Source organism: Orcinus orca, chromosome 5 (genome assembly GCF_937001465.1).
Source record: "Orcinus orca chromosome 5, mOrcOrc1.1, whole genome shotgun sequence".
Classification (NCBI taxonomy): Eukaryota; Metazoa; Chordata; class Mammalia; order Artiodactyla; family Delphinidae; genus Orcinus; species Orcinus orca.
In genome coordinates, this window is record NC_064563.1 from 21,065,531 (window position 1) to 21,092,017 (window position 26,487).

General features: G+C 43.5%; 1 pseudogene; it reads right to left on the reverse strand.

The window, feature by feature from the left end:
• Positions 1 to 8,654: 8,654 nt before the first annotated feature.
• LOC101281429 (phosphatidylethanolamine-binding protein 1-like) lies at positions 8,655 to 13,614 on the reverse strand (annotated as a pseudogene).
• Between the last annotated feature and the right edge of the window lie 12,873 nt (positions 13,615 to 26,487).

Consider the following 26,487-nt stretch of genomic DNA (forward strand, 5'->3'; position numbering starts at 1 on the left):
CCCTATTTGTCTTTGGCTGCTATTTCCCTGACAGTGCGAAGGCTTTGTTAACATCTTCATTAAATAAATTGGCAAAGGAGAAAAGCAAAAAGTATTGTTGTTGGGATAAATTAATTTCACCCAATGTTTCTAGAACCTTCTGAAGCAGTCCTAATCCTTCTGAAGCAGTCCTAATCCTTACTTGGCCATGGTCTCTGAATCTACTGACACCACCTTTCTTTGGGATTTACACTTAAACTTTTACTAATCCAGAAAAAAGGTAAAAATGGCAGCAATTCAAAGCTTGGAAGGAGTGTTGATACAGTTCATTTGATCACTTTTCTGCCTCCGTTTCTGTGATATTTATTGTCTACTCAGTTTTTTAAATGCTTGACGGCCAAGCATTCTTGTAGGCCTCTCAGAATCTTAAATGAGAAAGATACAGTCTTTGTCTTTTCTGAGCGTGGGGGGTGGTGGGAAAGAGGGAATGAGGAAACGGAAAATTACAACATTGGGAGACAAATACTGAGGTGTGAACAATGAAGTGGGCAGTCGGGGGATGAATTTTTTTGGTTATTCAAACCCAAAGGTGAAAAAAATGAATACCTCCCTGACCCAGATTATTTCTCCTGACAGTCATGTCTCTCCTGTGCACTAGAACTCAAGTTCTATGAACAAGTCATGACGGATTTAACATATTTCTATGTTACTAATCCCACAAAGTGATTTTAGATCTGAAAGGGATACATTAATACATATTTCAGTGTTATCATAATTCTTTCTTCTATGTCCAAGGGAAATTTTTTTTCTTTTATAACTTGAACATTTGGAGAGACTCTACGTCTCTAGCTAATTATTGCTTTTAATTGCAGAATACCACTGTACAATGAAAAAGGTTATGTGTGGGTTTTGCTAGAAATCATAGCTTTGATAGAAATGATTTTCCTCCATATAAAGGGAGAGTTATATTTAATGAGTCCTTCCAAATGTCGTCCTTCACAAGGGAGAGGCTTGTCTCCACCCTCCCCGGACTCCTGTGACATTTACCCATTGGCTCTAACCCATGGTCTTGTACCTATGTGGCTCTGACTGTAACCCAGTGTCCCAGTGACCCTTAACCTTTTATCTTGTTCTATCAATATTTGGAAAATGTATTAATGCATTTTCCAGAGTGTTTTTCTCCCCTATGCTCTGAGCCTTCTACATAAGAAAAGCTTTAAATAAAACTGGGAGAAAGAGATTGCTGTTTGGTGTGGAGAAAGAGAATATACTGCTGAGCTCTCCTGGCTATAAATTCAGATAAAAGATGTTGGTGGTATTTTGGGGGTACACTTCTTCTTACCAGACATAGATGATGTTGTTTATTACTTTATTTAAATTATTTATTTTATTTTTGACTACTTAGGATTCATTTGGCATTTGCATAAATTTGGTCATTTTTTAAAAAATTTCTTTTTCAATATTGATTTTTAACTCTCAACTGTGCACTAAAAAAACCATTTCTGTCCCTTCAGGTGGAACTGATCACCTTTCTCTCTCACAGGACAGCTATCTCTAGGACTCCAGCCTTGGTTCACTTTATCACTCATACTGTGCCTTGTCCAAGAATATCTTCTAAACACAAAAATTCCTAAGAGGATTTTGGAGAAGTACCTACAAGTCCTTAGACTGATTACACCTGATAAACACTGATTTAGGCACCGTCAAGCTGATTTGAAATAAAAACCTCAATTGGACTTAGAGGAACTCAGAGGCTCCATGTAGCTTTGAACCTGCTCTGTCCTGAGCTGGTCTCGGTGATCCACCACAGCTGGAGACACAAGGCTGCGTGTACACACTGATGGTGGACGGTTAGCCTTTTAATTCTGTTTACCATCGTTTGGTAGAAGCAGAGGTACTAAATCAAGGATAGGATTTAAACACAATACTCAAAATTGCAGTGAGAAGTAAATAGAGGTGAGGGGAGCTGTAAGATGGAGGAGACAGGGGCGGGCACCTGTGTTCCCCTGCCCCTGTCACTCATGAACTGCATGTCGTAGACTCAGCTGTGGATGTGCTCCTTTTTCCTGTCTTTACAGTTATCAGTAGTTTGCTTCTTAGAAGTGCCTCAGGGAAGATAAGGAAGGGGAGATGGGAGGCAAAGTGGTTGGAAGTAGGGGGTCCCTTTCTGTTTCAACCTGAGCAGCTCAGTTTTATTCTATTTTAAATATTCGATGTCATCCTAAGATGCTGTTTGAAGAAAACAAAAGATCTTGTTTGGTCCAGCAAAACAAAACATGACCTCCCCCTGCAAAAATAAAACCTTTTGAGAATAATTAGACTAGATGGTTTCTAATTTCCTACAAGCCCTGGAATTCTATGAGTCGGAATGGTGCTATTTGTTGCTTTACTGCCAAATATCCATGATGACTTCCTTCTGATTTTCCTGCATTTATCTTGTGACAATTATGACAAAGCCTGAAGCTGTCAGAAGCCACCATAGAAAGCTCAGGCATAGAGCCAGTCCAAAGGCAGCCAGTCAGAGTTGGGTCCTGGTGGCAGTATTTAGTTGCAGAATGAAACCTCACTTGTGACTGTACTGTCTTCCAGGGTTTTCAGTGACATGAGCCAATACATTGCTTTTTAAATTATTATTCTTTTTTTGCTTAAGCCATTAGAGTTGAGTTTTCTGTCACTTGCAACCAAAAGACTTCTCGTCGAATGAGATGGTGTTTAAAAGGAAATCAACAAATGTTATTAAGATGTCATAGAGTACAAAATAGATTTTTAAATGCTTGAGATAAAAATCAAGGAACTATTTATGTCAGTAAAAAAATTAACTTTAATATGCCATCTTTTGTGTATGGAAATGATGGTCCTGATTTATTGTCAGTAGGACATTCCCTTTGATTTGTTTACTTAACTAGTGATTAGAAAACTCTACCTCCTGAAGCAATTAAAGGGATAGTGTTTGTCCCACTAACATGTTTGGACCATCTGAATTCATGTGGAGGTAGATAAATCTGAGAAACCTGAAACTAATAAAAACAGATAATTGCAAAATTACAAAGCACACTGGATGAAAAGGGGCTAAAATCACTCTCCTATACTGCTTTGTGAGAGTGTACATTGTAACAAATTTTTTTTAAAGGTAATCAATGTAATTTAATGTACTAATACAATTATTTCACAGAACGATATTACTAAAAATCTAAAAAAGCACATTATCATATTCGTTACATTTTCTTCCTTTTGTATTAGTTCATGTTCCCGAACTTGGGTAGTCAGTTGCCCACATAGCTTAGATTTCTTTAAGTTCCTTGAGAGAGAGGCCGACTCTTACCTTTGCCTTCTCAGCCGGGCACAGTAGCTGGTACAGGATGTAGCAACTTTTTTTTAATTAATTTTTTTTAATAGTAGGTTATTGTTGGTTATCTATTTTAAATATAGAAGTGTGTATATGTCAATCCCAAACTCCCAATCTATCCCTCCCTACACCCTTCCCAACTGGTAACCATAAATTCTCTAAGTCTGTGAGTCTGTTTCTATGTTGCAAATAAGTTCACTTGTATCATTTTTTAACTTAGATTCTACATATGAGTGATATCACATGATATTTGTTTTTCTCTGTCTGACTTACTTCACTTAGTATGATAATCTCTAGATCCATCCATGTTGCTGCAAATGGAATCATTTCATTTTTTGTGGCTGAGTAATATTCCATTGTATATATGTACCATATCTTCTTTATCCATTCATCTGTTGATAGAAATTTAGGTGGCTTCCATGTCTTGGCTATTGTAAACAGTGCTGCAATGAACATTGGGGTGCATGTGTACTTTTTTTTTTTTTTTTTTGCGGTACGTGGCCTCTCAGTGTTGTGGCCTCTCCCGTTGCGGAGCACAGGCTCTGGATGCGCAGGCTCAACGGCCATGGCTCACAGGCCCAGCCGCTCCGCGGCATATGGGATCTTCCCGGACCGGGGCACGAACCCGTGTCCCCTGCATCGGCAGGCGGACTCTCAACCACTGCGCCACCAGGGAAGCCCCATGTGTACTTTTGAACTATATTTTTCTCTGGATATATGCCCAGAAGTGGGATTGCAGGATCATATGGTAGCTCTATTTTTAGTTTTTTAAGGAAACTCCATACTGTTCTCCATAGTGGCTGTATCATTCCCACTAACAGTGTAGGAGGGTTTCCTTTTCTCCACACTCTCTCCAGCATTTATCATTTGTAGATTTTTTGATGATGGCCATTCTGACTGGTGTGAGGTGATATCTCATTGTAGTTTTAATTTGCATTTCTCTAATAATTAGTGATGTTGAGCATCTTTTCATGTGCCTCTTGGCCATCTTTTTTTAATTTATTTTTTATTTACTTTTGGCTGCTTTGGGTCTTCGTTGCTGCGTGTGGGCTTTCTCTAGTTGCAGCAAGTGGGGGCTACTCTTCGTTGTGGTGGGCGGGCTTCTCATTGCAGCGGCTTCTATTGTTGCAGAGCACGGGCTCTAGGCATGCGGGCTTCAGTAGTTCTGGCGTGCGGGCTCAGTAGTTGTGGCTCACGGGCTCTAGAGCGCAGAGTTGTGGCGCATGGGTTAGTTGCTCCGTGGCATGTGGGATCTTCCCAGATCAGAGCTCGAACCTGTGTCCCTTGCACCAGCAGGTGGATTCCTAACCACTGCACCACCAGGGAAGCCCCAACCTGTTTGGTTTTTGAGCCACATGAGCTGTCTGTAAATTTTGGAGACTAATCCCTTGTTGGTTGCATCATTTGCGAATATTTTCTCCCATTCTGTGGGTTGTCCTTTCATTTTGTTTGTGGTCTCCTTTGTTGTGGAAAAGCTTTTGAGTTTAATTACATTCCATTTGTTTATTTTCGTTTTTATTTCTATTGCTCTGGGAGACAGATCAAAAAAGATATTGCCGCAATTTTTGTCAGAGTGTTCTGCCTATATTTTCCTCTAAGAGTTCTACAGTATCCAGTCTTACATTTAGGTCTTTAATCCCTTTTGAGTTTATTTTTGTGTATGGTGTTAAAGAATGTTCTAGTTTCATTTTTTACAGGTAGCTGTCCAGTTTTTCCAGCACCACTTATTGAAGAGACTGTCTTTTCTCCATTGTATATCCTTGCCTCCTTTGTCATAGATTAATTGACCATAGGTTCCTGGGTTTATTTCTGGGCTTTTTATCCTGTTCCATTGATCTATATTTCTGTTTTTGTGCCAGTACCATATTGTCTTGATTACTGTAGCTTTGTAGTATAGTCTGAAATTAGGGAGCCTGATTCAGATAATTGCAAAATTACAAAGTTCACTGAAAGAAACGGGGCTGAAATCACTCTCCTATACTGCTTTGTGAGAGTGTACATTGCAACAACTTTTAAAGGGTAATTTGATAATACTATCAAGGGCCTTAGAACTGTGATCTCACTTTAGCAGTCCCATCCCTGGAAACTAATCCTAAGGAAATAACTATGAATGTATACAAAATCTTAGATACAGGGATGTTCATTTCAGCACTGATTATAAACACACACACACACACACACACACACACACACACACACACATACTGTTATGGATAGAACTGTGTTTCATCCCCACCCGACCCCTCCACCCCCACCAAATGCATCTGTTGAAGTCTTAATTCCCAGTAACTCAAAATATATTTGGAGATAGAGACTTTAAAGAGAAAATTAAAATAAAATAAGGTCATATGGATAGGCCCTAATCCAGTATGACTAGGCCTTATAAGGAGAGGAGATTAGGACAGAGATATACACACAAAGAGGAAGACGGCCATCTATAAGCCAAGGATAAAGGCCTCAAAATGAAACCAACCCTGTGGACACCTTGGTTTTGGACTTCTGGCCTTCAGAACTGTGAGAAAATACATTTCTGTTGTTTTTTTGTTATGGCAGACCTAGAAAACTAATACATTTGTACACACACACACACACACACAAACATGCATACGCATGCATAAAGGAAAACATTCTAAATGCGGAGCAATAGGGAATTAGTTAAATATGTACGGCTCATCTGCATAATGGAACCCCATTCATCCACTTAAAGTGATATAGATGAATACTGTCATGGAAAACTGTGGTTGATACGTCATTAGGTAATGTAAATGATCAAACAGTATGTATAGTATAATCCTATGTTTGTAAAAACATATATGTATGTGTACATATATGACAAATATTAATTTGGTCTGAGAGGATACATTCCTTTATGAAAGTCAGAAATGACACCAATGCAGCTGGACCATTGGAACTTCACTTGAAGTTCCCAAGTGAACATTAATGATATTCACAGAATATAAACAATGCTCAGACAAGGTCACTATAATCATGTATGGAAGGTAAAGACAAAGCCACTCTACAACAACAGAAATGACTAAATACCTTCCAACACGAGAGACTGCTACTTTCTTTTTTTTTAAACTAATGACTCTCACCCACTTTAGTTTTTCCCCTTGCAAGAATTAATTTTTATAAGATATTCTTCACCAAATTGCCCCTTCCTCTTGACAGAATCCAATCCAGATTTGATCTCTGCTTCCTTGATTTCTCCTTGAAAGCACAGTCGACCCCCTTATTCATGGTTTTGCTTTCTGTGGTTTCAGTTAACTGAGGTCAATCTCGGTCCAAAAATGTTAAATGGGTAATTCCAGAAATAAACAATTTGTAAAATTTTAAATTGCACACCGTTCTGAGTAACATGATGAAATATCTTGCTACCCAGCTCTGTCCTAGAGGGGGTGTGGACCATCCCTTTGTTCAACGTGTCCCACCCAGTAGTCACTCAGTAGCAGTGCTTAGGTTCAAGTAACCCTTATTTTACTTAATAATGGCCCCAAAGTTCAAGAGTAGTTATTGAGGCTGGCAATTCAGATATTCTCTTATTGTGCCTAAGTTATAAATTAAACTTTATCCTAGGTATGTAAGTATAAGAAAAAACACAGTATGTATAGGGTTTGTCACTATCTGTGGTTTCAGGCATCCACTGGGTGTCTTGGATTGTATCCTCACAGATAAGGGAAGAAACTTCTCCAAACTCCCTCGTACTGAGAGGTTCTATTTTCTGGTGCTTTCAGTCAGTGGGCTTTTATAATTCTAAATGAGATAAAATTGGCCCCCTCCCACCCACCAGAACTGGCTGGAAATCCCATCTTGGTTGAGTTTTACATGGTGTGTAGCGAACAGCGGGGCTCCAACAGTTCAGGTCAATGTGGGAGCCACCGAGGTGCTCATTAACTTTTCTAAGAGGGCAGCTGCATTTCCTCTATGCCAAGCTGGGTACCAGGATCTTAGGTTGCAGGATAAGGCCAAAGATTTTGGGTTCAGTCCCTCTTTCCCAGAAGCCAGGTCACTACTCAAGGGCTCTCTGGGACTGGGGCGTGGGTCCTCCCCATTAGTGGAACCCACTGCCGCTGGCCTCCTCCCTAGTGAACCTTCTATCCTGGTTCAGGCCTCCAGGCTCAGCAGCAGCCTCATTCTGGATGGGTGAGGTGGTAGCCTTCTAGCACCTCCTAGCTTCTCTTTCTAGCTCTGCAACTAAAATGCGATAATCTGTTGAGCCTGGGAAGCTCAGGCTCCAAACACAGAGTGGGCTTTGGGAATGAAGAAGGAAAAATTACTACTGATTCTTTTTTGTGTTTTGGCCACATAGCATGGGGAATCTTAGTTCCCTGATGAGGGATTGAACCCTGGCCCTCAGCAGTGAGAGCACAGAGTCCTAACCACTGTACCACTAGGGAATTCCCTCACCACTCATTCTTTTACAGCAGTGGCTTCAGGAGTTCAGTACACATCAAGCTGTGAACAGCATGCTGGCACGCATTCTACAAAGGGTTAGGAATATATACCTACATCGTGAAATATTAAAAGTGGATGTCCTGCCATGGTTGTATTATGGATAATTTAAAATGTTTACATATATTACTTATTTTTACTTCCTAATTTTTCTTTTCTTTTCCCATCTACACATTGTTTTTATTTTTATTCGATTATAAGCAAATAGCAGAATTAACACAGCATTCAGCAACTCCGACGGGCTTTTCTCACACCAAAGAAGTGTAATCAGTTTAACAGGCACAGACTTTCGGATTTCTGAGAACCTCTTACCCAGCCCTGCAGCTCATCTAGATGGCCAGGCTTGAACAGCAAAGTGACTCTCTCCCTATTGCTTTTTCCATTATTGCTCTTTGAGGGAGTCAGAGCCGGACACTGACACCCGGTAACCAGCTTGAGGTGTACCACGTTGGGGGTTAGTGGACATGCCAGCCTCTGGTTGTCTTGGTGAGAGACAGAGCCATGAAAACAGAAGCCAGAAGATGCCACCACACACAATTCTGGGCTCGGGCTCACAAAGGCAGAGGTAATCCATCTTTTTTTTTTTTTTTTTTTCCAACCTCCTTTAAAGATTCTCTGATGCTCTGCTCTAATATTGTAGACCTGGTCTCTTTACCAGAATTTTTTTTCTTCTTTAAAGTCTGAGTTGCTATTCTTATATTAACATTTTGATGACCCTATCATAGACCCAAATTATCCCCCCAAATGGAGTTCAAATTTGATCAAAACATAAACCCCCTAGAATTATAGAGGACAGGCAGAAGGAAAAGTCACCCCAAACCTAAATCTGACTGCTCAGGCCTTGGGAACGAGGAAGGGGAGAAATCTACATGCACCGCTAAACTGAAACACTGCTTGGGAAACTCTGGGATGGTTTCCATCTTCTAAGTTTCCTCTGCTTCCCAGACAGCTGCTCGGGGAGTTTAGGCACAAAGTCATCTCATTCAGCCTGGTAACATGTGCCGGCCACCGGGGCCCAGAGCTTGTACCTTTTACAGAAAGACGCCACTGTGAAATCGCCATGATGGGCTCCAGATCGGTTGCTGAGAATGAGTTCGTCACACTTCAGCGGCCTGTCCTGCTCCAAGCCAGCCAGACGTGGTGGTGAAGGCCTGTGCCCTTGGGGGACCCAGAGCCCACATAATCAGAGAGGACCGAGCCACTGCTCATGTTCTTGCCTTTCACCTTGACCACCAGGAAATGGTGCCCTTCCGGCTGGGAGCATCCGGGTAGGTCAAGACAAACGTGTAGAATTTATCTGGATCAAGGCCATCCCATGCGATGCTTGTGCGCCAGTTCTTAACCTGGGTGGGTGTCAGCACTTCCCCCAGCTCGTCAACCTCCGCCCCGCCGTACTGGACTTGCAGCGGGTGCTGCGGCTGGTCGTCCACCTCCTGCAGGCTCAAGGGTCCCGGCCACTTGCTGAGGTCCAGTGGCCTCAGGGGCCGAGCAGGGCAGACAACAGGGAAAGTCACAGGACAGCAGCACCGACTCCGAGCGGTCTGCCTCTAATTTTTCTTACATTGAACATTTGCTTTCAAAATAAGAAAAAAGTACATCATTTATTTTTTTAAATTTAATTTTATTTTTTGCGGTACGCGGGCCTCTCACTGTTGTGGCCTCTCCCGTTGCGGAGCACAGGCTCCAGACGCGCACGCTCAGCGGCCATGGCTCGCGGGCCCAGCCGCTCCGCGGCATGCGGGATCCTCCTGGACCGGGGCACGAACCCGTGTCCCCTGCATCGGCAGGCGGACTCTCAACCACTGCGCCACCAGGGAAGCCCGTCATTTATTTTTAACCAATAAAAGGGAAAAACAGAGAATAAGAAGGAGGAAAAAAAAATGAAAGCAGAAACCAGGGCCTTCTGTAGGGGATGTAGAGGTGTGTTGGTGTAGAATGAGTTTATGACAACCCTGGAGGTTGGCATTCCCTGGAATCCTGGAGTCAAGGCATGAGCTTTTCGACTCCGACCTGTACTTGTAAGAATGTTTTAATAAGCGGAATGTTTTTTTTCACCTTCTATCTGTATCAGTGAATACAAAGGGGTCCCACGGAGGAGGTAGAAGGTAATGGGGGTTTCTAACTGGGGAGAAATGTTCTTGAAAGAGAAATGGCATGATGGTTTTTATCCCTGGTTTCATATTAGAACTGCTGGATACCCCAGACCCACCCCCAGTGATTCAACTGATTATTGATTAAAAGATGCAAGGGATGGGTGAAGGACGGTGTCTGCAATTTTTGTAGGATTGAGCCAATTGCCTGAGACCAGACCACGATGCAGGGTTTCCAGAGGTAGTGGCCACTGTTTTTCACTTGTATCCAATCTGAGAAGTCCTACTCACAGATTCCTAGTTAAATCCCAAGAATTGAGCTCCTCCATATGAAATTCTTCTCTTCACAATTTCCCTTAGGGCCACCTTCAGAAGGAAAGGTAGAACAGAGATTATTTCTCTCCATCAGTGTTTTCTCAAGCATTGTAGGTGTACCCATTGGTACACAAACTTAGCTTATTCCTACAGGGAAAAACATTTTAAGACAGCTTTTAATGGTATACAGTTTTTGTATCGTGTATTAGGAAAGATATACTAACATCCGTCAAAGCTATGATTTCATAGCAGTGATATATGTTTTTAAAAAATGAAATCTATGCAGAAATGCAAGCCAATGGGTATGCGCACCTTAGGTAGATGGCAGTACAGGCGGTGCACGGGTAGGGCAAAAATCAAGACGACACGCATGACTTTAGGAGACACTGGCAGAAGGTGCTTTGTTAGACCCTTCGGAAACGAGGTGAGGTTTGAGCTGTGACTCAAAGCAGGGCTTCCACACATTGGACTGAAAATATGTGGAGCCGGCTGCGAGCTTGTGGAAATAGTCATGCCAGTCCCTGCCTAGACACTTTAGTCCAGGAGATCTGAGATGGGGCCCTGGGCTTTATCTTTCCATGAAGGTTTCCTGGTGATTCCGCTGCAGCCAGGTTTGGGAAACTTGAAGAAGGGAGCAGAAAGATTACTTTGGGCCGGAAAGATAACTAGTTCTTGGCAATTAAACCTATTTTAAGTATTTGCTGGCTGTGAAGTCAATTAACTGTTGTTGGCTGTCATCAGCATGGCTTTGAAAACTTTTTCTTATTTTATAAATTTATTTATTTTTGGCTGCGTTGTGTCTTTGTTGCTGTGCGCGGGCTTTTGCTAGTTGCTGCGAGCGGGGGCTACTCTTCATTGCGGTGCGCGGGCTTCTCACTGCAGTGGCTTCTCTTGTTGCGGAGCACAGGCTCTAGGCGCACGGGCTTCAGTAGTTGTGGCTCACGGGATCAGTAGTTGTGGCTCGCGGGCTCTAGAGCACAGGCTCAGCAGTTGTCTCATGGGCTTAGTTGCTCTGAGGCATGTGGGATCTTCCCGGACCAGGGCTTGACCCGTGACCCCTGCACTGGCAGGCAGATTCTTAACCACTGCGCCACCAGGGAAGCCCGCTTTGAAAACTTTCAATTTTTAAACTGCGCCTCTGGGTCTCAGCATTGGGAGGGTGTGTGTGTGTGTGTAAATTAAAATGCACACAAGTGAGCACATTATACCCCACCCCCCAGACACATTTTAATCTGATTTAACCAATTAAACAAACAGGAGTGAGTTATGCCATTAGGCTCAACAGGGCTGCTAGAGCAAAGCAAAAGCTCGGTGCCACCCAGGCATGGGAGCCATAAAGTGCGTATTTCTGGGGCAGAGGAAGCGCTCGGGTGGGAGCTGTTTCACCCTGAACTGATGTTTACTCAGTGAGCTTCAGAGGATTCCTTGTGAGGCAGCTGGGAGGGAGGCCCTGGGTAGCAGCAGTCTGGGATGGAAACCGTGCTTGGGGCCGCAGGAGTCCTGTGAGAAGGCAATTGAGAGGCCTGTGGGTGAGGTGGGGTGAGAAACCAAGAGGCTGCAACTGCGCCAGGCAGGGATGAGAAACTGAGAGCAAGCTGGTGGCACCAGAGAGGCACAGCGGCTTTCCTGAGGGGCTGGTAAAATCCTCCTCCCGAATAGCAGCAAATGGTTGCTCCCGGGGATGGGGGAAGCAAAATATTATCCCAGAGGACATTTAGGAAGCAGAATAAATTCTGTATGAAGATCAAAAAGGGCAAATACGTATATATGAAGTTAGTGCATCTTGAATTTCCTGGGGCAGTCCTTAGTGCAACGGCTCTGTTCTATAGTCCGACTGGGTGTTAGGTAATGTTCCCTAATTTTAGGGTAAACATTTGAGGAAAAAAATGGTGAAAGTGTCTGAGGACAGAAGCCCAAGGTGGCATCCAGATGGCCCTGCTTGGTATGAACTGGGGCATGTGAATTGCAGAACCTCTCAGGTTTGGGCAAGAGCTGATTTCTGGACCCCGTGAGGTTAAGGGGCCAACTGCCCGAGGCCGGGCCACTCAGCAGGGTTTCCAGAGGTAGCAGCCACTGTTTTTCACCTGCTTCCGGTCCAAAAAGTCCTACTCATGGATCCCTAGCAAAATTCAAATTTTCCTCTCTCCATCTGACGGAGAATTTTCATACCATGTTAAAGAAACCTGGGACGAAGATTTGTCTTCATTTACTGTTTCCTTTTCTTATCAGTTTCTTCACTCACAGATGCTTCAAAACTATTTTCAGTCTGTCAGTCTCCTTTCGCTGTTGTTCTTATATATAAGTTACAGGATTGGGGTGAAATTTTCAAAGGCGTTGGCCTTATGACAGTTTGGTTACATTGTGGAATAATTTTAGAAACTAAATTAATTGGATTTAGGGGGACATAACATAGAGGTTACCAAAGCTTGTCCACTAGGTGTCACTCTTTATCCAATGAAACCTGGCTAGCGATGTTTATAAATAGAAGTACATGTACACAATGTTTATTTCCTTTGGTTACGGTAAACATGAATAACAAAACGCCCCCACCTGTGTGTTCTTAAGTCTTTTACTGGTGACCTCTGCCATAAAAGGGGACCGTATATCGGTTCTCCGGAGAACTCATTCCTTTCACAGAGGTTTGTTCTGAGACCTCTCGGGAGGTGCAGGCTGGCCGCCTGAGTCGGAGGCTTCCCAATTCATCGATTGCTTTTCATGACACTGGACCCTTTGGAGATCACAGTGGACTGTCTTGTGATGAGAGCGAATGTTTCCAAAATGCCCTATTCCGCTTGCTGCTTCCTGAAGTGCTGTCTCCCGGACGTTCCAGGCAGCACTCTCACCAGCTCCATCTGTCCATCATCCCCGCGCGCTCCCGCCGGGTGGGCATCAGCACAGGGCGCGAGCGGAGCCGCTTCACCCTACGGAGTGAGCCCAAGGATGGGCGAAGTTCAGGGACCGCTCAGCCCGGGGGAGGGGGTGGAGAGGGGGGCTGTTGGGGAGACCACCTCTTCACGGCCTCCACCCTGGGGCAATGCAGGCAAAACCGCTGCTAGCAATTTTGAATTTCAGAATTTGAAATTATTTGCATTAGCTACGAGGATTGACCAAATTCCATTCGTTTCTCTTTTGCACTGCCTTCAGGGATAAAAACGGACGTACAATTTAGAGTTTACAAGGAAGGAACAATCTGATTCAGAGACATCGTACTTCTAAATAAAAATAGGTTTTATTATTATTCAAAAAATGTTCTTTCTCTAAAATGTAAGTAGTTCACCCTCAGAGAAGAAATAGGGTACTAATAACATTTTTATATCCCACTTTCCAGTTCAAGAGGTTGTCTCAAATCCATTACCCGGTGTTATCTTCAGCACAACCCTGGGTGTTGGGGATTACTGCTACTACGTTTCTGACTGGGCCTACAGCTGTCATGTCCCAGGTTTGCCAAGCTGGAATTTTAACCCAGACCATCTGACTCCAAAAACTATAATATCCATTACACCAGTGGTTCTTAACCAGGCTGTGCATCAAAATCTCCCGGTGAGCTTTTCAGTATATATACTCCCAGACTCACCCTGGACCTTCTCGGTCAGAATAACCTGGGTGATATTGGGTTCATTCAATAAAGGAACATAAAGTGGGTATATAATACCATGTCAGGTAGTGATGGATGTTTGGGGAAGAAAAAAACAAAGCAGAATGAGGGAGTAGAGAGTGACAGGAGGGGCTGCTTTAGAAAGGAGCAGCTGGGGAAGGCCAACCTCTCCAAGGAGGGGGCATCTGAACTCAGACGCTATTGAAGCCAAGCAGTAAACTTTGCAGATGTAGGTGGGAAGGGTGTTCTAGCAGAGGGAATAGCAGGTGCAAAGGCTCTGAGGCAGGAGTGTGCTTGGTGTGGAGAAACAGCGAGGAGGCCAGTGTGGCTGGAGTGGAGTTGTTGAGGATAGAGTGCTAGGAGATGGGTCAGGAGGCAGCCGGGAGCCAGATGTTAGGCCTTCAACTGGTGCTGCACAACTTTTGAAACAAGTGCATGTTAACGTTCTCACTCCTCTCATGCTCTTCCCCCACTCCCCACTTTTACCTTGCCGAGCAATGAAAAGGAAAAACAGGGGAGATAAAAGCACAGCTAAAATACAGCCCTGATGAGCTGCCACCATTGCAATCACCATGAAGGTGCAGTTCAGCGCTGTTAGGGAGACCAAGAGGACTGAGAATGGTTAGTGGTGAATGAGTAGCTGCTAATTTGATAATCACCGTGAATCCGAGTGAAATCAGATTTGTTCACCTCACTGTCTACAAATTCCTTTTATTTGTGATTGAATTGTAATTTCCATTTAAAATCATTATAAGGAAACAATACGTTCCCATCACGCTCACTTAAGTACCGTCCTGGAGCTTTTAGTTTTGCTTTAACATTAAATCTGGTCATGCTGTCTTTCATTCCTATCTTCAGGGCTTTCTCTGAAGTAGATGCTGCTCTTTTCCTTGTGTTTATAACATGGGGGCAAACTACACATGCTTGGAGAAGTGATGATAGTGTTTTGTTTCTAAGAGAAGTGCAGATTGGTTACATTTGAAAATTTCTCTCAAGAGAGTTAAATATCTCCCATAATTTTGGGGAAAAATCTTTCATATAGATATAATTAAAATATATATTTATTAAAGCAGGGATAGAATGCCATATCCACAAAGTTTAAATCCAGTATTGTAGTGGATCTTAAATAATTAAACAACTCACCCTGATGAATACGGTTATATTAGATAGCATTAATGTTTATTTTCCATATGCTCAGGTTTATTATTTTAAATTCCATATACAAATAAAATAATATGCTATAACTGGTCACTTGCTTAAGCCAGCTGAAAGTCAGATGAGAGATGGTTCCAGAGGAAAACTGAAGGTAACTTTGCCTGTTATAGGCACCCTCACGAGCCCGCTCTCTGGTGGCTGAAACACACAGGTTAGGGATGACTTCAGAAAACATGAACACTTCTGTGACCTCAGAATGCCTCAGTAAAGAAGCAGGTTGTGAAACTGGATGCAAAATGTGATCCTGTATTTGTTAAAACAAAATCATATGTCTACATATGCATTCAATAACCTCTAGAATGATACATTCACAATGATGCCACATTGCAATGGTATTTTTTTAATGGAGGGTGGTTTCTGGGTGATTTCATTTTTATTTTATTGCTTATTTGTACTTCCTAAGATGAACGTATATTTGTATAATAAAGAAAAACTTGTACAATAAAGTTTATATACTTTTCTGTTGTAGAAAAAACACCACTAAAAGTTATTGAAAAAAAAATCAGGACTTCCCTGGTGGTCCAGTGGCTAAGAATCCACCTGCCAATGCAGGGGACACGGGTTTGAGCCCTGTTCTGGGAAGATCCCACATGCCGCGAAGCAACTAAGCCCGTGCGCCACAACTACTGAGCCTGTGCTCTAGGGCCCACGAGCCAAAACTACTGAAGTCCACGCATCTACAGCCTGCGCTCCACAAGAGAAGCCACCGCAATGAGAAGCCTGAGCACCGCAACGAAGAGTAGCCCCCGCTCGCCACAACTAGAGAAAGTCTGTGCGCAGCAATGAAGGTCCAGTGCAGCCATAAGTAAATAAATAAATAATAATAATAAAAAAAATCACATGTTGAATTATTGACTCATACTTATTTTACTTCAACTCACACTTTGCCTTCCACAGTGGAAAACAGTAGCTTGATTCTTCTGTAATTTTTCCTGTTTTTATTATAATTACTCCAACTCTACACCACAGAGGAAGGGACAATTTTTTGTGACTGTTCAGTGTCTTCTGGAGTTAGGCTCAAGGAGCTCTGGCTTCTGGACAACTCTGTCCGCTCTATCCCTTCTCTCCACTAGAGGGCAGCAGATGACAGAAGGATTCATGGGCCATAAAGGCTAACTTTCTGTGTTGACAGCTTTTGGGGTGAGAAATGGTCCAGGCGTAGCTGGCTGGGTGTCACCGTGACTCTGTCATTCAGAAAGCCATTGGGTTTATTTGTATTAGTGCAAATTAAAAACAGAACATTTCCCTCTTCTCCAAACTATGGGGAAACAAAATTAACTTCTGCCCCATTATTAGGAGTTTCTGAGGATGCCAAAGACACAAATCTACACACTTAGGAAGAGGACTCGCACCAAACACGTTTATTCTTCATAAACTTGTATACTATGCACTATATATCCTTGGACGTTCTGGTTAAGTAAATTGGAGGCAGGATCTGATATAAAGTTGAGGAATAAAACATAGGTGAACCATTCTTGCCCTCAAGGCTTGAAATCAAAAGCCAATATGGTTTAAATTGTACATACATTTAAGGGGATGTAAAGGAGTGGTGATTAGTAAAGAAAATGCTAGGGGAAGTAAATTTGACTTTGAATCAGGATTTGAAGAAAGTAATGCCTGCAGATTAGAGTGGAGGCCCAACAGGGGTTGAAAACTGGTGGCCCCTGAAAACAGGCTGTAGAAGTACTTACTCTGATCAGAAGAATGCTTTAAATTAAAAAAAAAAAATTATTTGGCTGCATTGGGTCTTAGCTGTGGCATGCGCGATCTTCGTTGCGGTGCGTGGGCTCCAGAGCATGCGGGCTCAGTTGTTGCGGCGTGGACTTAGTTGCCCCGAGGCTTGTGGGTTCTTAGTTCCCTGACCAGAGATCGAACCCTCGTCCCCTGTATTGGAAGGAGGATTCTTCACGACTGAACCACCAGGGAAATCCCTGAATGCTTTAAGTTTTTTAAACTTGAATTTCTTTAAGTGGGGCGTGGACTTTAACTAGTTTGCTACATTTCCCACCATCCCCTACGGTGCATCCAGCATGGGACACATTTCTCATACCTCCCTGGCCCCAGTCAAAGAAAAATCATCTCTTCCTCTGCAATACAGAGTTGGCGTAATTATAATAAAAAGAGGAAAAATGACAGAGGAACATTTGCGATTGCAACGCTGGCTTAGAGGAACCGGGCGAGGAGGCACAGGAAGGAGGAGGAGACAGTAACCCGGGAGCCGTGGCACGAGTACTGGGCCAGAACTGGGAGCAGGTAAGTCTGGTGTGGAGGGCGTGAGGGGGCGGGACTGGGAATATATAGACTGTGTTGACTTACACCAAGGGGCCATGTTGCAAAATAGGTTACAAGGAGTTGAGGGTGGTGGTGGTGATGGTGATTTGAGGTGTAATTTAGATCTGGTACTGCCAAAGAGAACCCTGTAAGTGCTTGAGGATGAGAGAACCAAGAAGTCTTGAAAGAAGATGCAGGAATCAACTTGGAAAAGTGCTGGAGAATCTAGTTCCTATCTGTTTTCTCTATGGGTTTTGACGACTAGAATTAATCTGCTGAAAAGAAACGGTGAGGGCTTCCCTGGTGGCGCAGTGGTTAAGAATCCGCCTGCCAATGCAGGGGACACGGGTTCGAGCCCTGGTCCGGGAAGATCCCACATGCTGTGGAGCAACTAAGCCCGTGCGCCACAACTACTGAGCCTGCGCTCTAGAGCCCACGAGCCACGACTACTGAGCCCGCGTGACACAACTACTGAGCCTATGTGCCACAACTACTGAAGCCTGCACGCCTAGAGCCCGTGCTCCGCAACGAGAAGCCACCGCAATGAGAAGCCCGCGCACCGCAACGAAGAGTAGCCCCTGCTCGCTGCAACTAGAGAAAGCCCATGCGCAGCAACGAAGACACAACGCAGCCATAAATAAATAAATAAAAGAAAGAAATGGTGAAACCTGGAGTCAGACATGCCTGACATGCGTGGGTGCTGCCCTCACCCCTACTCCAGACCTCACCACTTACTTGTGTCCCCAGAAAAGCTGGGGGCTTGAGAGAATCAGCACCTCACATCTAGGACATAGGACTCTCCTTGCATGATCTTGGTAGCACCGTGCGGTGTCGACATACTGCCCTGGGGCTCGTTGGTCCTGCTCCCAGCACTGACTCAGTGGCTCACTGGGGGCACAGGTCTTCAACCACTGCACTTTCGTTTTCTCATTATAATTTAAAGGGACTGCACAAGGCAGCCTTAGAAGATTCATTCAGCATTAGTCCAATGATTGAAGCTCAGAAAGGAAAGGCCAAGACCTAGTTTTTATAAACGCACTAAGCTGCCAACCGAGCAAGCTGGACTCTTGAGAAGACTATTGGTCGCACTGCATTATGGGAGCAAACAGTGCGGTGGGAAGGGTGAAGACGAGCAAAGATTGCGAAGTGCCGCAGGATTAGACGCGGGTTCCGACTCCAACTCCACCCTTTCCTAACTGAGTGACCTTAAGAAAACCATTAAACTTCTCTGAGCATCAATTTCATTTGCAAAATGGTCACACAGGGATGTGTCTGGCAGGGTTCTTTGGAACATTAAAGGAGACAGTGTCTGTAAATGTCGGCCGCATCTTCGTTCCTACCCTCATCCCACGTGGAAATCACTCCCGTGAATCCCGAAGTCCCGTCTGCGAGAGGGAGTCCTAAGTCAGAAGGCGCAAAGTCTTAAAAACGCAGCACCAAGAGCGCATCTCTATGAGAAGAACCGCGGAGAGCATCTGGGCTGACGTTTCCTTAACTCAATTAAAACTCTGAATGGTTAATATGCTGTTTTCAGGCAGTTTTGATTGCCACAGCATTTTGTTGTTGCTCTGTTATCAAAAGAAGAATGATGTTTCAGGGCCCAGAGGCTGCTTCTCGAGGAAGTGGGGAGCGCGCCGGCCACCCACTGTGATGATTTGGCGGGCGCAAACGACTCTGCTTACCTGCCACGGAGCCTGCAGGACTTCACTGGAGCCCTGTTGCTTTGATATGTCACCTTGTTCTCTCTGGAGTCATCTGGCTATCTCCAGCAAAATCGTACTCTTCAACACACCTGAGGGATACGATACACCCCTCTCCTTAACAGTACAATTGTCTGGGGAAAGAAGAAGGTCGATTGGGGAGAAATGATGGCTCAGGATGATGGAGGCAAGCCCCCAGCAGGTGCTTCTGTTATATCACAATTTCCTGTAGAAAACCTCAGTCAGGAATCTAAGCTAATAATAAAGTAACCTACTCGATAACTAACTAGAAAGGCCCATCTTGTTAGACTTTACCTCATCCTTAGATAAAAATCTGTTTTGGACAGGATTGTGGATGGTTGGTAAGGCATGATGTCACTAAGTGTGGTTTCATAGCAAAACGAAGAGAATTTCTCTTTTTTTTAGTCTTTGAAATGAGGCCCAGAACTACTTATTAACCTCTAAAATTCTTGGTGGCTTGTTTAAAGCTCAGCCCTAGATTCCTAAGGACATAAGCAGCATGGATGAGGGAGGTGAGACCGAAGCTTGGGGTGGTGTGGGAAGGAGTGGAGGCATAGGGTGGAGATTCAGAAGTGAAAGGAGCCAGAGAAAATGGCTTTTAGGCGGAAATAAGAAAAAGAGCCCTGAGATTACTGCCAGGGTTGTTGGGCACTGGGAGCTGGTGGCAGGGCGGGACCAAGGCAGAGGCGGGAGGCACCTAGGTGCTAAATTTAAGGAGACACCCACTGTCAGGCTCCTATGAGTGCAGGGTGGGCACCTGAGAGTGAGTGCCTCCTTAAATTGTGCATCTTGGGTGCTTGGCCTGCACATCCTAGTGCAGGTCCTAGAGGTAGAGTAAAATGGAGAGAGAGCCTGGTTTCTCCAAGACAGTTGCAAAGAGGTTCTGATAAAAATCTCATCAGCACAACTCGGGGAAAGAAAGTCTCAGGTGAATACCAGGCTTATAATATAGCAAAAAATAACGATCACAGCTTAACAAGATGTAAACATTTGTCATTTAAGGTAAAAAAGAAAAAAAAATCTTCCTCCAAATTAGGGGCCATTTATATTCCAGGTATGAGGCTGGAGAGCTGAGATTTTTTTCCTCCTCCTTTCTTTTTTCTTTTCTCTTTCAACTCTTCCCTTCTATTCCTTTCTCCCCTTTTCCTTCTGCTCTGTGTGACACTACTGAAGTGATGGCCCTTGTTTTTTTCTTTCCCTCCCTTCTTCCTTTGCTTCCGTTGCTTATAACGGATTCGGAGGGAAAAAAAGAATCAAATATCTGTTTCACAGCCATTTCATAAACAGTACTGGCTCCTTTCTTTTGATACCACTAGGCAATGAAAAGCACTGTAGGAGGACATTTGTGACAGTATAGTGATGAATTCATGACGCCTCCATAGCATCGACTTGAAACAGACCCACTGTGTTTCTCTGCATTTAGCCGAGACCAAACCAGAATGAATGCCCATGGGTGCTCAGCTGGATACATGAAACAAAGACGTTTTCTATTTTGTGATGAAAGGAAAATAATTTGGGTAGAAAAACCCTACCCAGATCAGAAGTTGAGTTTGTGTTTGTTTCAGCCAAACTGCTTCAAGCCCTGTCATATACTTCCGTGGACCCTGATTGTTGCGGAAATGTTTTTAAAGCCTTTCAGGTTTTTGTTAAACCTCTCCGGAAGTTTATTTCAAAATGGAGTTACTCACACAGCTTTCCCAACATTAGATCATATTCAACCTTTTTTGCTTTTAAACAACTTGAACTTTTGGAACCAAGTTTCTTTTTTAAAAATTGCATTTTGAAGTAGTCTCATGTGAAGCAGATTTGCAGGACTTTATTTTAAAATCTGATAAGGATAGAAAATATTCCAGTTAACCGCAACAGGAGGAAGGATTAACATGGCTTATACCATTCTTCTTTTTCTTGTTATTTAAAACTTTTCGTGATCAAGAATATGCAACATATTGCATAAAAACAAGAAAACAAACTTTCAGCTGGAGCCGGAATCCCAACAGCCGTATGCTGTTGTGTAGAACAGACACACACAATGCTGGGGAGTCCATTCACATCAGAGCCATTGTACATTTGTATATTTATTACAACAATTCCCTAGCAAATAGCTTGGAAATATTTTGGGCAAGGGGCTTCCCCTTCACCCTTCAATTTGCAAAAAGGTGACATCTGGGAAAGCAGTGGCCCTGATGCTGAGTTAGTATGTAAAAGGTTTATTTTTGCCCCTTTGGTCTTAGGCCTCTAGCTGAATTGAAACGATTAATCTGGATTGGTTGTATCCTACTGTGCTTAAACTTAGGACCTTTCTCCCAACTTGTGGGTCATTCCAAAACAAACAAACACATCAAAAAACAAAACACAGGGTATTTGCATTCTTCAGTTCCCCTTGTTTCCATTTGCTTTCTCCTGAGCCTGAACTGCTTCTTCTCCTTCTTCTCCTTCGTTCATACTTTATGCCAGATGTTGTTCTAAGCTCTTGATGGACGCTAGCTAATTGAGTCTTATACGCTAATCCTTTTTTAGGGATGAGGAATCTAAGGCCCAGAGAGGATAAGTAATTTTCCTGTGGTTACACAGCCAGTCCGGTGACATAACCAGGATTTGAACTCTGGCAATGTGGCACCAAAGTTCCTGCTTTTAACCACTCTGCTCTTCTGCCTCTTCTGCGTTGGTCTCTCTTTCCCTGAAGCCTGGGCCACTGTCTGAGGCCCTATTTTAAACAGCTCCGGCCATCCACGGCCCCATGGTAGATCTGCCCCTCCTTCATTGTGCCACTCAATCAGATTTCCTCTGGCCACTGTCCTTTGGTGTCTCGCTACACCTCCTTGAGGACCAGCCTAATTTGGATCAATTCCCTTAGCCCCGGTCCCCTCCAATTCCAATTTTCTGCCGTTCTCTATTGTGTTATCGCTGAGGTCTCAGCACACCTTCTGGTGGACCCCAGCCGCCTGTGACAGATGAAGGATGGGTGAGGGTAATTGCTGTTGAATTTGTTTTTACCTCCTGGTGTGCCGAGGCCTCAGGAGTTTGCCATGGGCTGTGCTGGCTTGACCAGGGTGTGGGGAAACAGGAAGTCTCCTTCGTTGGTGGGAAGATAAATTGGTGCAACTGCTCCAGAGGGCAGTTTGGCAACCTCTGCCACATACTTTCAAACTTTAGTTAGACTCTGACCGCAGCTCTGAGTCACCACATCTCTCACCTGGGTTGCTGCAGTAGACTCCTCTCCCATCTCCCTGCTTCCACTCTTGCCTCCCAAACTGTATTCTCAACACATTCTCTACTCTCAGTACATTCAGAGTAAGTATTTTAGAACAGAAGCCAGATCATGTCCCACGTCTTGCTCAAATCCTTCCACTGCTTCTCATTTAATTAAGAGCAAAAGCCAAAATTCCCGTAATGGGCTACAAGGCCCTGCAGAACTTGGCCCCAGCACCTCTTTGATCTTATGTCTTATTCCGTCCTTCCTGCTCCCTCTGGCTCCAGCCACACGGGTCTACTTGCTTTTCCTTGAATGTATCAGAGATCCTTCCATTCTAGAACCTTTATATGGGATGTTCCTTCTGCTTAGAACAGTCTTCCCTAGATATCTGCAGGGCCAAATCACTTACCTCCTTCAGGTCTTTGATGAAATATTACCTTCTCAATGGGTAATTGAGATTACCATTGGGTAATCACCAATGGGTAAACACCACTCGATTTAAAATATCAAACTCTTGATCCCGTTCCCTTTTACTTTTCTCTACTTATTTTTAAAGCCATTATCTAACATACTGTATGACTGACTCATTTGTTTTGGTTTTGTCTGTTTCTTTCCATATGATGTAAGCTCTACAGGGCAGAAAGTAATTTTTTCTGTTTTGTTTATTGACAGTGCCTGACAAGCTGTCAAATATTTATTTATAAATACATTTTAAAAATACTTATTGGATAGTTTTTGAATTGAGTGAATGGTATTTGACTCAACAGTTCCACTTCTAGGAATTTATTCTATGACACACACATGCACAAAGTGACATAAACACTGAGAGCCACTGAACATTATTCATTGTATGAAAAGACTGAGCATCTATCTCAAGAGATTGTTACCTGAAGGGTCTATTGGACAAAATCTCAAACCAGATAGGAATAAAAGTTGCTTCGTGTTCCCACTACCTCCTAGAAAGTGGGGGCTGATACGAAGACCACGTTGGTTATAGTCAAAACCACATTTTCTTTGCACCTCTGGGTAAAACACTGGAATGTATACCTGTGTGGAGTTGTACTTTTCTCACTTCTCCCAAATTAGTGAATAAGCTTCAATGTTGAGAACAAAGAAGTGTTCACATGCTGAGGAAAGCTGCCCAAAATTAAGGTCAGACACTTCCCTTTGGGCTTCCCAGGAGGTGCCAAACTGGGGCTGTCCCCTCAATCGTCTCCTCTGCCCCCATATGCTTATATAAACAGATTATAGAATAAGTCCAGTGGTCAAGGTTCTGTCTCCCAAGATATGGTGAAGGGGCTGCAGAAAACTCACTCTTAGGATGGGGGCTCCTGTAAGAAGCGGCATTTCCTTTCCTGGATGGATGTAGCCCCATCTGGAAGCTCACTGTGGTGTTGCCGTTGGAGTGAAGCTCACTTCCTGGGAGAGCTTGAAAGTTGCTCCAGGGGTTGGGAGGTAATCTGAACCCATTGACTACTGCTTATCTGGGAATTTCTGTAAGCAGGAGGCCTGCAGGGGTCATCCACTGCAGCAAGGTGAGAAGGGATGGGGGTCGTTTGCTTGGGAAGGGGAAGGGGGCCGCCCCATCTGCAGCTCTCCATGCCCTTAAGAAAAATGGAAGATGAATTCACAGAGTACTGGATCTTCATGTAAAAGAGCATGAGGGAGAGAGCTGAGAGCGTAGGCTATGGGGCTGTCCAGGCAGCATCTGGTCCAAGTGGGTATACAGGTTTGGGGACTGTATTAGTTTGTTAGGGCTGCCATAACTAAATACCACAGACTGGGAGGCTTAAACAACAGAAATTATTTTCTCACAGTTATGAAGGCTAGAAATCCAAGATCAAGGTGTTGGCAGGTTTGGTTTCTTCTGAGGTTTCTCTCCTTGGCTTGAAGACGGTTGTCTTCTCACTGTGTCCTCACATGGTCTTTCCTCTGTGTGTGCAGCCCTGGTGTCTCTTGTATGTCTAGATCACCTCTTCCTAAAGGGACACCCAGTCAGATTGGATTAGGGTCCAACCTAACAGCTTCCTTTTAACTTTTTTTTTTTTTGGTAACTTAAAACCTTTTTAAAGACCCTATTTACAAATACAGTCACATGCTGAGGTACTGGAGTTTTGGGCTTCGATCCATAAAATTTGGGGAGACACAATTCAGGGACCTAGTCTTTTAGTGGGGCTGGAGGGAGACAGAGCTGCCACTTTCTGAGATGGTTCTCAGCAATGGAGGAAGACATGGGGAAGCTGAGTAGCATTCCAAGAAAACCATCCCACCTGTGGGGAGACCCACCCCCCCATCAGCAGAGGCTACCAGCAGCAGGTAGAACTAAGCTGAGCCAGAGAAAGACCAGAGAGGCCTCCTGAACACCCATAAGTTGCCAATAATGTAAGACAGTCTTTGCTTCTCTTCTTCCTCCTCCCCCCCAACTCAATCCAAAATGCCTGATCCGGGAAAGGAACCAAACTCCCACTTCCTCCATCCAATGAAAGAGCTTCTTCCCAACTCCAAGTCCCTTGAGGCAATGCCAGGTCTGGAGAGAAGAGAGGAGATGAGATTTAAATTGAATATGAAGTGGGGATTTAAAACAAATTAAAATGAAATTTAACTGAAAGTGGCAAGAAAGTTATAGGACCTGCCTAAGCAGTTGTATAGGAGGAGAAAGGAGATTCTTCAGAGCTCAGTTGAATATAGTGCTTGAAAAAAATAAAGCTATCTCAATTTAAACTCCACTGAGTTGATATTTCTCAACAAACTGGCCATCTATCTCTCTATACAAGTAAAGGAGCATGTCTTGGAAAACACAACAAACTGTTTTCAGTAGTTATCTCTGGGAAAGGGGAATTAGGGATGGGAGTTGGTACGGGAAGAAAATGTACCGTTCACTCTATACCCTTTTGAACTTTAAAAAAAATACCATGTGCAAGTGTTACTTAAAACACAAACAATTTAAAACTAATTAGAATCATATGATACTAATAGAGCAAAGACTGAGTTAAGAAATCGTCCACAAAGACACATGTCAAATCCAAATATATTAAAGGAGTTTTTCACCAGTGGGAAAAAATAAGTATTGTAAGTTAAACCAGGGAAACTGTAACGGAAAGAAGGTGAGGTTTGCTGGATGTGAGGAGAAAAGCTTTCCTAAGAATTTGGAGAAAGATCTATAGAAGATGGAGTAAGAGAGACTTGGACCAGCGCTCCAGTGTTAGAAAACAATGTTAACCGCTGATGCTGTTGCTTGAAGGGAGATAAATGTTGTGACAGATGCCTGCAAAGAATTTGGCAAGGAATGGGGTTCCATTTGGTATAATGCACTTCAAGGTTAAGCTCTTTTGTGTCATGTAGACGTGGCATGTTTTTGGCTCAGTGCTGAACCTTGGGGCTTGGGATTGATATAATTGTGGAAGACATTAAGTCAAGCGGCAATGCACAATGATTTGGCCAGTAACATTTGAAATAATATCTCACACATATGTTCAAGCAATAGAAATCACTGCCAAAATACCAGGAAAGGATTCCAGCAAAATAGGAAGGAAACAGAGAGGGGTCATTTATGTTAACACACCATAAGTTTATGCACGGATCATTATTTCCCCTTATATGATTAATTCTATTCTCAATGTGTTGAGCTAATAAAAATTGAGAAATCATCACAAAAATTGTGAAATCATCCACATTCTGTGTGTACAGACAGTGGCTTAAGAGTGGGATCATAATCCCATCATCCTCCTGGAACTGAATTAAGCCTGGATAGGAGTTCTGATGACATGAGGTGCAAAACTGGACATCAGAATGGATGCAACAAATGTGGCTAGTCCACACTGCCTGCCACAGTTCTTTCCCCTCATAGTCAGAGATGAAAGGGGAAAAACTATAAAATAGTAAGATAAATAGTAAAAAATGCAGGTTTCGAAATTGAGCTATTTGTAATGAGGTGGTAAGTCAGAAAGAGAGAGACAAATACTGTATGCTAACACATATATATGGAATTAAAGAAAAAAAAAACTGTCATGAAGAACCTAGGGGTAAGACAGGAATAAAGACTGTGTCCTACTAGATCTACTAGAGAATGGACTTGAGGATATGGGGAGGGGGAAGGGTAAGGTGTGACAAAGCGAGAGAGAGGCATGGACATATAAACACTACCAAATGTAAAATAGATAGCTAGTGGGAAGCAGCTGCATAGCACAGGGAGATCAGCTCAGTGCTTTGTGACCACCTAGAGGGGTGGGATAGGGAGGGTGGGAGGGAGGGAGATGCAAGAGGGAAGAGATATGGGAACATACGTATATGTATAACTGATTCACTTTGTT